Here is a 12938-nt window from a genome sequence, read left to right on the forward strand (position 1 = left end):
GAGACAAAGTTTTCAAGTTTGAGATGACAGGATGAAAGATAGTTACGGATAGTTAAATATAGTTCAGAAAAGTTTTGTTTTATTAGCCAGAGCTATGAAATTCCTTAGTTACATTCTGACAGATGCAGCTGATTGTTAGATTTGGCTTGTAGCAACTTCTGCTGTATCTTTTTGGTAAACAACTGTATTTTCAGACTGCTTACAGCAGCAAGAGATGAGCCCAACTTCTATTGGAAATGCAAAATGTTTATCCACCACCTGCTAGGAAGCCTTTTGTTACTTGAAAGTTGTCTTTTGAGTTCTATGGAAAGCAAGTATACTTTTTAAATGTATTTTCAAATAATGAAGCAGTTTTGATGCCTTAAAACATGTTTTCTCCAAAATAAATAACAGGTTTTATCACTTGAATTGTCTTCTAAATGATTACAAAAAGGCTCAGGTTGGAATACCCTGAGAGAGAACAAGTTTCTCAATTCCCAGAAAGGCAGGCTGTAAAGCCCTTACTGACAATAGCAAACAGCTACTCACTTGCATCACCTTGTGAGCACTGCTATGAGCAATTCTTCACTGACAGAAATTAAGATTTCATATTTCTAGCTCAGTATGGCAAAAAACAGTCATCATCAGTAGAGCATTTTCACCACAACATTCTTCAAAATATACTGCAAACATCCACCTGGAAGAATCTCTCATACAAGAAAAAAAAAAGGTCACCAGAAGCCATTGTTTACTACAGCAAAAGTTAGGCATTCTTTTGATGGAAAAGCTGTTTTTTTTTTCTATACCAGGCTGCACTGGGAATTTTGTTTTACAGAAACCTGGAACTAGACTCTTCACACTATACGGGCAATACATCAGTTAACAGCAAAATTGCTGGTCTGTCTTATCTTGGACTAGAGGTGATTCAGGGAGCAGGAAAATAGGACACTCTATGATCCTCAAAATTGTTGTCACTTACAGTGGGAGCCCAGCAGTAGAGAATCTAAAAGATAAATTAAGAGCATACCAACAAGGATTTTCCAATGTCGTCATTAAAACACTCAAAAGGGACTCATTTTTAGAGGTCTTCATCAGCTCTATCAGAATTCTCTCTTGCATACTGACAGGATGTTCATGGTTTATGGGCTGGTTCGGCCCAGTTACGTGACCAGCGGGGCAGAGGGATTTCATAAAATCTGTGCCTCCAGAAAGGGGAAACAGGGTACCCCAAAATAATTAAAAACAGCGGCAACGATCTGAGGAGAAACAAACTAATTTACTAAATACAGTATCGGAATGCATGATAACACACTATAATACAATATAATCAGAATTGAAGCTAATAAAACAAATATAGTGAGAGAGAGAATGTCTGAAAGGTGGATAGGGCTCACGACAACGCTGAAGTGAGATGCACAAGTCCAGTGGAGCAGGAGGGAGACGAAAAAGAGCCAACGAAGAAGAGTGGATGAAAAAAGAGCACATCAGGTGACTTTGCCGGGAGTTATATCTCCTTTCTGTGACCGCATAGTCCCCTGGGGAATGTAATTCTTCTTCTCTTCTGAACAGGTACCCAGAACTTGAACATTAACAGTTAAACTCCCAGTGCCCCACATGATGTTATGATGTGGAATACCAAAAACCAAAAATCACAAAACCATGACACGGTGCTATTAAAAAAGATTAGATTTGTGGATTTTAGAACCAGAGAACATTGCTAGCAATTTTGTCTGACCTAAATATATAAAATCACATCCAAATAAAATACTTCTGAAATAGTACTATTAAGGTCACATAATTCAGCATTCAAAAGTCTCAAAATGGCAGTATTAAGGTTGCCTGTATGACCTTAATTCAGCCCCCCTCTGCGTAGCATTATGTGACTGCACAGAATGGACAGGTTTTCTTAAATGGGTACCTAATCAGCAACCACTTTCATCTTTACTCAGCTGATATCTCCAGGGCAGCAGTGAACACACAGCACATAAACTCAGCCCCAAAAATGCCTGTCATTTTATAGCTCATTATAGGCCTAGAGCAGAGCTTCAGTGACCCCAAGCTGCAGCACTCTCAAGGGATTTAGAGACAGTATCTCAATGCAGAGACTGAAGAAATGTGAAAGGCATGGGTCAGAATGTTTAGAGCCCTTTACAAAACTTGATCATCATTTGAAGTGTCTGTCCAACACTTAGAACTTCTGCAACATCCCTTTTAGTTTCTTGTGCCTGCAAAAAAAAAAAAAAAAAAAAAAAAAAAAAAAAAAAAAAAGAAGAAAAAAAAGGAAAAAAAGAAGAAAAAAAGAACCTTCTTCTGGATACACACAAAACAATGTTTGCTCTTTTCTGACCTCTGTTATCCACGGTTGTAATATAAATATAAGACCTGATCTGAAAGTAACTTCTTCCTTTTTCATTGTGTTGGCCCAAGATATAAAATCAGTTGTCAGTGGCATGGCAGTAAAGGATGAACCTTCCCAAAAATGTTCCATTACATTTTGTTGCCACGTGACAGAATGCAGCAGAGGGGCACCTGATGTGGAAGCGCAGATGAAGCAAAATTAAGCCACAAAATAAAGAGTGACTCAATGAACTCCTCTGATCAAATTATCAGATTATGACCAGAGAACTGTGTCTGAAGATAAATATCAACTTCAGTGCTTTGGTAACCATAATGGAAATGTTGAAATATTTCAGAGTTTGTGCCAGGTGTGTCCCATAAATGCTCACACAGGAACAGAAAGAACACTGCATGCAAGTTCAGCAGGATTCACTAACAGTGACAGTTTCCTAGGTTGCATCTTTACTAGTGACGTGATATCACCACTGGAAGTTGGAATGAAAATGACAATTTGTTCCCCACTGAAAAAAAAAGTTCAAGATGCAGCCCTCAGTGAAAAAAGTGAGATGCGCTGTCTTGTGGGATAGGAAAGGAGAGGTCTTTCTGGATTTCTTGAACCTGGACAAATCACCAACCAAATCACTACATCTCAATGTTGACTAAGCTCAAGGCTTTCACTTCCTGAGTCAAACTAGAGAAGAAGACAACTTTCCTTTTGCAACATGATAATACCAGGCCCTGTACCAGTTTGAAGACCTTGGAGCACATTACCAATCTTTGCTAGATTGTCCTACCACACTCACCATATAATCTGGATTTAGTGCCTTCTGACTCCCATCTGTTTTGGCCAATGAAAGATGGGTCTGAGTACAGATGGATAACATTTTCTTAGCAACTTGACAGCTGTGAAATAGCAGATTTCAGGTCACGTGCAGATTTTGATGAGCACGGTATACAGCTCTTGTTAATTGCTGGCAAAAATGAACAGCTAATGGTGGTGACTATGTTGAAAATTAGTGATTTGTAGATGATAATTTGCTCTATCAAGTAGTGTTGTTGTGCTCCTTCTTTCTGTTGTTTCCATCAAAATAAATAAGAAACATTATTTTCAGGGCAGCCTGCACACCAACAAAGGTTTGAGGGGGAGACAATGCGTCCACCCTCCTCTTTATCACACTAGTCAGATCTTAAGAACCCTGAGCTTCCATGCACATTTTTCTCAAACGCATTTGAGCATATCTCTGGTGAAAATTTCCGTTCCATCAAAGCAGCATTTTGTGAGCAGTCATAGACACCAGCAACAGGATAATAACCCAACAGAAAGACTGGAGATTTAGATATTACAGTGTTTTATCTGTTTCAACAGCACTCTACACAGACAATATAATATTTTCTGAAGTACATTCAGATACATACTTCAGGTTGCACAAAGCAAACACTAAACAAGATAAAAGGAGTCCACATTTGGGTCATCCAGCATCCTTCAGCACGCACTGCTCTGAGCCCAGGAAAAGGAGAACACTATAGCTCAGATAAGAGACATAAGAGAACTCACTTGTGTAAAAGCAAGAGAAGAATTGAATTGGAGGGATGTGGATTTGATGGGTGGACCGCTCAATGGATAAGAAATCTGTTGAAAGGCCACAGACAGAGGGTGGTGATTAATGGTTCTATATCCACGTGGAGGCTGGTAACGAGCAGAGTCTTCCAGGGGTCTGTCTTGAGACCAGTGCTCTTTAACATCTTTATCAATGACATTGATGACAGAATGGAGTGCACCCTCAGCAAGTTTGCTGATGCCACCAAGCTGAGTGGTACGGCTGACACAGTGGAAGGAAGGAATGCCATTCAGAGGGACCTCAACAGGCTTGAAAGGTGGGCCTGGGTGAACCAAATGAGGTTTAACACAGCAAAGTGCAGAGTTTTGCTCTTGGGCCGGAGGAATCCCAGGTATCCATACAGACGAGAATGAGCAGTCCTTGAGAGCAGCCCTGCAGAGGAGGACCTGGGGGTCCTGATGGATGAAAAGCTTAACGTGAGCCAGCAGTGTGCTCTTGCATCTCAGAAAGCAAATGGTATCCTGGGCTCCATCAGAAGAGGGGTGGCCAGCAGAGTCAGGGAGGTGATTGTCCTCCTCTACTCTACTCTTGTGAGGCCCCATCTGGAGTACTGCGTCCAGGCCTGGAGCCCCGAGTACAAGAAAGACAGAGAGTTGTTGGAGAGGGTCCAGAGGAGAGCCACAAAGATGATCAGGGGATTGGAGTACCTCCCCTAGGAAGACAGGCTGAGAAGCTGGGCTTGTTCAGCCTGGAGAAAAGAAGGCTATGGGGTGACCTCATTGCAGCCTTTCAGGACCTAAAGGGAGCCTACGGACAGGAGGGAAATCAACTCTTTGAAAGGGTTGATAACAGCAGGACAAGGGGAAATGGTTTTAAGTTGAGGGAGGGAAGATTTAGATTGGATGTCAGGGAGAAGTTCTTTACTATGAGTATGGTGAGGTGCTGGAATAGGCTGCCCAGAGAGGTTGTGGATGCCCCATCCTTAGAGGTGTTCAAGGCCAGACTGGATGGGGCTCTGGACAGCCTAATCTAGTATTAAATGGGGAGATTGGTGGCACTGCATGTGGTGGGGGTTTGGAGATTCACAATTCTTGAAGTCCTTTGCAACACTGGCCACTCTGTGATTTTGTGAATTTCATCTATTCCTTTTAAATGACAGACTATTGCCTATTCTTTTGATTATTCAAATGTTCCTCATATAAGATTAGCATGATAGAGATCTCCCAAAGAACATCTCTATTGCACAGCACCATCATGTAGAGATACCTAAGTGACCAAGTCTGCAATTTATAAATGTAAAAAATATAAACAGCAAATACACACAATGAACACAAATTGATCTTCTGGATACAGGTGCTGGCAAAACTGGCAGAGTGACTCTATCTTTCCTAAGTTTGAAAACTACAAGAAGGTCCCATCCCTTCACTCCATGCAGCTCCTGTGGATCTAGACAGGCCATAATAATTTGCTTAACCACAAGGAGAGCTACCACTGCTTTCACAAAGCTATAAGAGGCTCTTGTGCCCTGAAGACAGGCTTCTCGACTGCACATTCATGCAACTTAATCCTCCAGCTGCTGTGATAAGGATAGGATCTGTGAAGACTCTGAAAGACTTTGAACAGGTAATTCTTGAGGTAAGTCTGAAAACAAAATAAAGCGACAATCTGCTTCCTGATCTGCTTTTCTAGGAAAATTATGCTTTACAATCAATTCTGTCCTTACACACTGACTATAAAATTAACTTATTAGCTGACTCAACTCCATTTTGCATGAAGGATTGAGGATTGCCTCCAGCCCTTGTCCCTTTAACTCTAATTATCAAGTACTAGATTAAATTCAGAATGAAGTAGCCAGGTCAGGCAATGTACTTAAAGTTTAATGGAAGTTAATGATTCATTGATCAAACTCATTTATGTCTAATTAAAGCTTTCCTGTGTTATAAAAGACAAGGGGGAAGTTTCATAATGCAACTCGCTCCCCTTCTGTGCATCGCAGATTAGCTGCAAAACTGAATGGAAAATTTACAGCATCTGTATTTCATGAGTACATGGTTTGGCAACAGCTCTGTAGATTTAAAAGTATAATTATTTTAGATGACTTCACCAAGTGGATGAGGTTTACACAGTGCTGCCAAATACAATACCAGTATCCAGCTGCACACAGCCAGATTGTGAACCAAGCTTGCATGCACCAGCACCACCTCAAAATAATGAAGTGCAGGAACACAACAATAACCAGACCTGCATCTGGAACTCCAGCAGCAATCTCAATGGAACAAGGCAGCAGTGACACTGAGCTCAAGACAGAGAAGCTTTCCATTGGGTGTGGATCCTTTTCACCAAGCTGCTCGTGCATAAAAACTGGCAAAGCTGCCATTACATCTAAAGCATGGCAGAGATAGAACTCAGTGCTCAAGCATAAATGAGGATGACAAGCAACCCACTGTAACACTGACAATTTGTTTCTTCCTCCACTGAATGTCCCCTCTTGTTAAGCACTTTCTCAACGTCATCTCACATATAAATATGCAATCACACTACAATTCCTCTATTGAGGAGCTATCCACCAGAACCTTACCTGTTGAATATCTGTTCAATATGGGGTAATTAAACAGGAATGCCATGCCCTACTTACATAATCATTGTTCTATTACATGGTTTAAATTTTTATATTAGCCACATGAAGAGAAAAAAAAAAATTTACAATCTCAGGCTATAGAAAGAGCTTTTTCTTTCCTAGTAATTTGAAAAATTTCAAGATTACATTTCTATTTTGCATTTCTGATTGTCTTTTTGTTTTATTTTCTTTCAAATAACATCTATGTCTATTTATGCAAGTCTAGTAGAAGCAGCAGCAGCAAGCTTTGGCCTTTCATACTTTCTTTGCTGTAGCTCCTCCTAATGTTCTTTGCAGCCCTGGAACACCTGGGAAACAGTAATGACCACTCTGCTAAACAAACTGTCAGTACTGTCTCTTTTCACTCACAGAATGAATAGCTTGCTGTATATTTTCTTCACTATTTGCAATTTTCTTTAATAAAGCCTTAACAGCTTTAACTCATAGTTTAACAGTGGTGCGAATCACTACTATTACATGTTGGTAAGATACAGCTTATGTTTTATGGCAATTAGTACAGACTCACTGCGAATATACTAAGATCCATTCACTTAACTTACACAATTTGATACTCCATTCCTGATCCAAAATAGGTTCTTCATACTCAAAATTTCTTCTTTCCAAGAAGTCAGTAATCTCCCAGAAGTCTATGAAGCAGACTGTAATAACGAGGTAGCTTGTATCATTCACAGTGGGAAGGCTCATTTCCAACTTTTTTCCCCAAGGTCTGTTGAGAATGACATTACCTCATTTTTGCTACTTAACCTACATATAATTTAACTGCAATTAAATCAAATGGTAATTGCAATTTAATTTAATTCCAATTGGATTAATTCTAAGATCTGCAAAAGACAGTCAAGTATGATCAGCATAAGGCCCCTCAGGATTTCCTAAGGCCAGCTTTGATTTCAGAACAGTCATACATACCCCTGGGTGAAAAAAAAGTTCACAGCAATCTAGGCATTATGACTCAACTGTCTTTATATATGCCACCACACTCAAATCATCTTGATATTTCTAGTAACCTTGAAAGACAGGTGGGGTTTATCCTAGCTGTTGTACAGTGCAGAGAAAATGATGCACACTAGTAATTGTAAATCTTTATCTTGTGCATTGTTCCCAAATCCCTTCCAATTTGCTCTGCAACTTTCACATAACTCTTTAATAAACCTAAAAATCAGAGAGGAATCACACAGACACATGACTTAGAATGATTTAGGGTGAAACAGTCTGTAAGGATAAGATGCCAAAAAGTAAAACACAAAATGAGTTACAACTAGCAAGGAACATAAAAAGCTTCAAAGAAAAAGTTCAGTGATTCCATCAAAAACAATTCTATCACTTCAATCTTATTTACTGAATATAAGGAAAAAAATAGAAAATTTAGATGCACAGTGTGTTGTGGAAAGAGAGCAAATACTACAGGACATAGATAAGACTGAAATACTGACCTTTCCATCCTTTTTTTAGAATCACACAACTGACATCAAAGAGAAGCAAAGCATGGTCTAGAATAAGGAAAGAATATCTTAAAAGAATGAAGGGAAGCCAGATATTTTTAACACAACTAGACATAATGAAGTACACCTTACAGCATCTCAGGAATGATCTAAAGACATTTCTAATAATTCAGAAGACAAAGATGTCTCCAAGAAGCAAATGAGTAGTGCTTGCTTGAAAATAATATTCCTATGTATGTTACTCAAATTACCTCCACTAGAAGAACTCCATCAAGTAACAACTAAATCATTGGTTGCAAGTACTAAGAAGATAATTGGCTAATAAAAACCAATGATAAAACAAGCATAACTCATAACAGTTTCATATGGTATATTTGTAAGAATGATTAGCATAAATGATAAGTAGAAAATATATGACATTCGTATTCTACTTAAATTTTTTTGATGCGCCCACATTATGTTGTCACATCAGCAAAATACAATCCAAAAGAAATGTCAGTGTATGAATACCTGATTTTAAAACACACTCAATAACTTATTAGGAATTTTCCAAAGATTGAAATGGAACTTCCGAGAGAACTTCTGTGAGTCCAGTGTTTGGAAGTATCTTCAGTAATGACTGAAAATGAAACAGGATTATGTTTAAAGTATTTAGTACAATATCCTTCTGAAAAGGACCAGAAGAACCAAAGAAACAATAACAGGAACATTCATGTTGGAATGGACCTCAAGAGATCTTTAGCCCAACATTCTGCTCAAAGAATCAGACCAGGCTGCTCCGAAAGATTTTCAAGATCTGACTGGTTAAAGCCAGGGGTGGAGACAGCATAACCTGCAGTCATAACCTGCAATGGGCAATCTATTCCACTGATCGACTGTTTTTCTCTTATACCTAGTCTCAGTTTCTCTTAGTTACACTCACGTCCACTGTCTGTCATCCTCCCACCTCTGTGAAGCATGTGGATCTTCTCTTCTTGTGTTTGGGCATAGCTATTAGGTAACCCACAATCCCTCTCTTAGCCCAGTTAAAAAAGTGTTGCCATTCCCATATTGCTCCCCTCTATCCAATACTGCACTTCAGCCCCCACCCCTTAAATCCTGGTAAATAAAAATATAGTAAAAAAGCTAAGTGTTTAAATCCACAAAAAAGTAGCCAAATGTGAAAATAAAAATTTGGAAATAACTAGCAAGGCATCAGTATTTCTAATACTGAAAGGCTTACATACATGCCATTTGAAAGACATGAATTTTCTCTGGTTGTTCCTTGTGAAACCTCAAATGGACTCAACTCTGAGTACAGGTCTGGAAAACCAAACAGTAAGAGACATAGAGATAGATTGGAGAGAACACAGTGGAAATAACATGATTCAGAAATATGGAGATACATCCTGATAGGAAAGATAAATAAACTGGTTTGTCTGGAGAGAGAGAGAGAAAGACAGAGTTTCCTGTGATGATAAATAGAAAAATGTTTACAAAGAAAAAGTATAACAGATAGTATGAAAGAGTCTTTAACTACAAAACTAACCAAGTGATAAATCAGGCTGGAAAGTGAGGCCGTGGAACCTGCATCACTGCAGCCTTTTAACCAAAGGTAGAAAAATAGGTCCCAGAGTCAGCTTAGGTACAGCCAGTCTGGTGTCAGGGCAGGCAGAGGAAGAAGGTGATGTCTTACAGCTCTTCCTATTCAAAACCCAAAAATTTCATAATAAATCTGTTTGATGCCTGAGGTAGACTAGTATTTTAATAAAACCTAAGCAAGATCACTGTTTTATGGAATATTTGTGAGATTTTGATGTCATTAAAGGCAGACAAAGAAAAGTTGGCCAAAAAAACATCTTGTATGATGCTTACACAATGTAAGTTTCCACTCAAACTGTGCATCTTCTGATCGTGGACTGGGATCCCAAATCCTACAAGGACACTGAGACTTTCTCTGGTTCTGAAATTACTGTACATGGGTAAACACCCTGACTAAAGACAAATTGTACACTGAATAAATCACCAAAAAGCAAAGTCCATACAGGAAGAGAAGAAGGAATAGAGGAATATTTGGAGCTAGAAAGCCCTTGACTCCAATAGCAGCTCTACCCAGAGTAGAAACTAAGAACTATGAGATGCATTTCTAATAGCAGAACAACAGGGGGAAGTAAGTATTCTGTAGTATGGATTGTCTTTGGATTGCTGAGCCAAGCTGAGAAGCTACTTTTTTAACTAAAATTTAGAGCACAATGTAAGTTTTGTTAAGGGGAAAAAAAAAGAAAAAAAAAGAAAAAAAAAAAGAAACACAGCATTGAAAGGAAAAGACTGCCCCATCCCTCTTTCAACAAAATTTTGTCAAAACTGACTGAAAATATCCACCAAATTATAGAGTCAGAAAAAAATAGCCAAGCCCCATAATGTGATTTCCCAGGAAAAAAAAAGACTGGGTTTACCCAACTATCACACATCCCTGATAGTTTCCTTCTTGAGTGACTGAAATAAACAAAAATATGCACCTCAATCACCAGTAAGGGAAGCAAACAAACGCATGCAATGGTTATCAATCCAGCTCTCAGCCTGGACCATGTTGAATTTGGCAGGGCTGAGAGCCAAGGGCAACTCACAGTCTCAGGAAAGCACTGTTGCTCTTAGTGCACAACCTAGTAGATCTTGCCAACCAGACTAACCTTTTTTAAGCACAGCCATGCTTGTATACACAGTTATTGTATGCCTTTGTGGACTTTCCTACAGAACTCTAGATCCTTACAGTTGTCAGACAAAGAAATTGTTTTTATCACTAGCCTATTCCAGTGTGATAACTGCTCTAGCATCAATGTTCAAATCCTATAAGTAGTACTAGTACACCTTTTTTAAAATATACCTTCTTTGACAAATTTAGTGAGAAACAAAAAAAAAAAAAAAAAAATAGATTTTTATTTTGAAAGGCTACCATCATCTATAGGAGACCATTAGCAAATCCTAATATTTCTGACATTTTTTGAGAAACATTATAGGTCTCAAGCAAAGGTGTTGCCAAAATGAATAATCGCCCATGGGTTATGATCTCAAGCCCATTAATATTGACTACACAGATGAAAAAGATATATACTGCAAATATAATAACCACTTGTGGTCACATATTACGTTGTAAAACTGAAGTTCATATTAACTTAAGATTAAAGACTACAAAATTCTACACATTTATTATAGCGTGAGTTTGCCCTTTGCCTGTTGTGTCTACAGCTACATAAACAACGGATAAAACATCCAGTATTACCTCTCACAAAGGTTCCAGAGACAACAATACTCTTTGAGCAACAGATAGAGAAAGGTGAGAAAGATGAACAGTTCCACTTAAGACCAGATGATCACAGAGCCAAAAAAAGCAGGTAAACACCAGCTTGTTAATTTCTTCATGCCTTGGACTCTTCGTAGCTCACTTTAAATAGACATCCTTTGAATTTTTACTATGGGAAAGGAAGAACAACTGTTCTCATGCAAATTTCCAGCAAGATAAAAATCAGAGGGATCTTTCAGAGCTGTCTTTATTTGAGCCATGTATCTGACACGAATAGAAATGTTGTAGTATTACAGACAAATCAAAAATCCTTTCAAAAGAACTGCATTGTGATGGACTATCACAAAGCTGCAGTTGTGGGAAGATACTGTGTGGCATATTAAGATGGAAAGCATATAGAGAGAAAACATTTCATGGAAATTGCCAGAAAATACTAAAAAAACTATTAGTGACAATGAAAAGTAGGATTTAAATTGAGAGGCCACTTATTCATTTAGAACATATTTCACCCCTCTGTAACACAATAGAGAGAAAACATCCTTTCCTCTTATAGTACCACCCATCTGAGGAATTACATTCAGTCTTGCTAGATAAATATTATTGAACAATGTCAAATTTTTCTTAGCTTTTCTTAACTTTTGTTCAAATCGTATTTTCTGCGTAAGTCTGAAGAATTTTTCAATCTTCAAGCCTAACTATGAGCAGTCTTGAAATTACCACTACATCTACAAAGAGTGGACCCCAACCATTCCCAACTGGAGATCAGATTGTGGTAAAAATCTCCCGAAGTACGTTAAATTTGGAAAGTAAGCAAAGGAAAATCATACTCACAAGTCCTTTCTATACCCAGAGAAAATCTAGAGTCAAAGGGAGAGAAGGAAAACAGAACTGCTGTGAGAATGTGAAACAATCCACGCATAGGTGTCAAAAGCTGATGGGAGAAATTGAGACATTAGTCCAGACAAAGAAAAGACTTATTTTGTAACTAATACTGAGTAAAATCATAAACAGCAGCAAATAGAGTGAAAAAAAAAAAAAAAAAAAACATTCTATTACTGTGTTAACATATCTAGTTTCTGACCTATAGGAGGCTCTTGAAAGATATGCCTACATACATGGCTATTCAGTGAAAAGTTGTCCAATGTCATTTATATCATCTTATGTGCTGTGGAAATACTAGTCTGTTAAGAAAGACTTCTCACAATAGCATGAAAAGATTTACCTCCATATATTTCTCCTTAAATAAGCCTATACAGTGCTCCATAGTCTTGAGTTCTGGAACCCCAGTACCTACATTAGCTTATGCAGTCAGACAGTCAGCGTAGACGTGTTGGGCTAACTCATTCTTCCAGTAACACACTGCACCCAAGAAAACCTCCTTCACAGTAGCAGGAAGCTGGGCTAGATTAAAACAAGAACATGGCACTCAGAGAGAAAAGGAAGAAAAAATTGAGGTACATCAGCAAACAGAAACTAGAATTTAGCTTCTTATATATCTAAAAATCAAGTTTTAGAAAACATCAGTGTGACTGATTGTTTGAGTGGAGATAAAACTTCACTTCTAGCATGGAAAGTTCATGAGGCGACCAAGTTTCTTTTCCACTAGGAAGGGTGAATTGGTGTTACTAATTCTGAAATTATAACTGAAACATTATTCTTGTCATTCTCTTCAAACCTGAAGCACTAATTTTCCACATCAAAACATC

At 38.3% G+C, this 12938-nt stretch overlaps 1 long non-coding RNA gene across 1 annotated transcript; it reads right to left on the bottom strand.

Moving 5' to 3' along the window:
• Nucleotides 1-7943: 7943 nt before the first annotated feature.
• On the bottom strand, nucleotides 7944-12548 carry LOC122182259. Its single transcript, XR_006179756.1, has 4 exons — nucleotides 12527-12548; nucleotides 12064-12089; nucleotides 8463-8571; nucleotides 7944-8000 (listed from the first exon to the last, which is right to left on the bottom strand). It is a non-coding gene; the product is annotated as an uncharacterized LOC122182259 (long non-coding RNA).
• Nucleotides 12549-12938: the final 390 nt, after the last annotated feature.

This window comes from Lagopus leucura, unplaced genomic scaffold, assembly GCF_019238085.1.
Source record: "Lagopus leucura isolate 7727_CA_CO unplaced genomic scaffold, USGS_WTPT01 Super-Scaffold_73, whole genome shotgun sequence".
Lineage (NCBI taxonomy): Eukaryota > Metazoa > Chordata > Aves > Galliformes > Phasianidae > Lagopus > Lagopus leucura.